Genomic DNA, 1,397 nt, shown 5'->3' with positions numbered 1-1,397 from the left:
TGAAAGGCAAAGTCGGCCTTGGTGCAATTTGAACTCAGAACGTAAGGACAGACGAAATACCGCTAAGCATTTTGCCCGGCGTGCTAACGTTTCTAATTCCTTTATTGCCCACAAGGGGCTAAACATAGAGGGGACAAACAAGGACAGACAAAGGGATTAAGTCGATTACATCGACCTCAGTGAGTAACTGGTACTTAATTTATCAACCCCGAAAGGATGAAAGGTAAAGTCGACCTCGGTAGAATTTGAACTCAGAACGTAAAAACAGACGAAATACCGCTAAGCATTTCGCCCGGCGTGCTAACGATTCTGCCAGCTCACTGCTTTTCCTCAATAAAATATTATATTATGTATTATACTAGTGGGATCTGTGGAAATTTCACAGAATGAAAAAAAGATAAGAGAAGCTATTTAAGAAAGAAAGGATGATTTTTAATTTTATTTTACTAAGTTATTTCACTTCCTGTCACAATAATATATTATATGATTTTAAAACTTCCCTCTGCTAAGCTCTTCAAATTTCTATTTCTCTCTTCTTCAACAAACTTTTTAACCATGTAATTCCCCTCTTCATAACATTTCTCTCTTTCTCTTCACCTTTCCTTCCCCACCCTACAGCACCTCATTATCACTTCTCTCTCCCACTTTTCTCTCACCTTTTTCTCTCATTCTTCACCTCTCCCTTCAACTAACCATGTGATGCACTTGGCCTTAGTGTATTATTATATTCCTCTCTTCTTTCTTCTCTACTCACATTTCTCCTGCCCCCGCCTCTCTTTCTCTCACTTTTACTCCACCTCTCTAACTAACTAAAGTCTAATGGGCCAACAAACAAGCAGATTATTATTTAGATTGTATCATATTGAGCTACTAGATGGCAGTTTTCAACTACTGTACAATCAATGGCTATGTCACCAATACCAGTAAACGACTGCCCAACATTAAAACCAACATTTACTGCTCTGAAATAGCAACCCATGTAAAACAATGCACCAAAGGTAACAGAGTTCTGTGTAATTTCCTCATCCTGTTATGTGTATCAGGTGCCAAGCACTGCATTACATTTTTTTTAATTATGTTTTGATTTTTGAAATTATTTTGATATTATAATGAGTGTCTCCACTTCCCCACTCTACATTTCAGTGCTAGGCAATGGCTTAACATGGTACAAGTCTTTAAGGAGTGGCTGTGTGATAAGTAGCTTGCTCACCAACCACATGGTTTTGGGTTCAGTCCCACTGCGTGGCACCTTGGGCAAGTGTCTTCTACTATAGCCTCAGGCTGACCAAAGCCTTGTGAGTGGATTTGGTAGACAGAAACTGAAAGAAGCCGGTCGTATATATGTATATTTATATGTGTGTGTGTGTGTGTGTGTGTGTGTGTGTGTGTGTGTGTGT

General features: G+C 39.2%; 1 protein-coding gene across 1 annotated transcript in view; it reads right to left on the bottom strand.

Moving 5' to 3' along the window:
* The window catches only part of LOC106878295 (b(0,+)-type amino acid transporter 1), a 78,595-nt gene that overhangs the window by 20,704 nt on the left and 56,494 nt on the right, over positions 1-1,397 (bottom strand). The window lies entirely within an intron of this gene.

This window comes from Octopus bimaculoides, chromosome 17, assembly GCF_001194135.2.
Source record: "Octopus bimaculoides isolate UCB-OBI-ISO-001 chromosome 17, ASM119413v2, whole genome shotgun sequence".
Taxonomy (NCBI): Eukaryota; Metazoa; Mollusca; class Cephalopoda; order Octopoda; family Octopodidae; genus Octopus; species Octopus bimaculoides.
The sequence above is the reverse complement of the archived record's forward strand: the minus strand, read 5'-3'. Positions and strand labels throughout refer to the sequence as shown.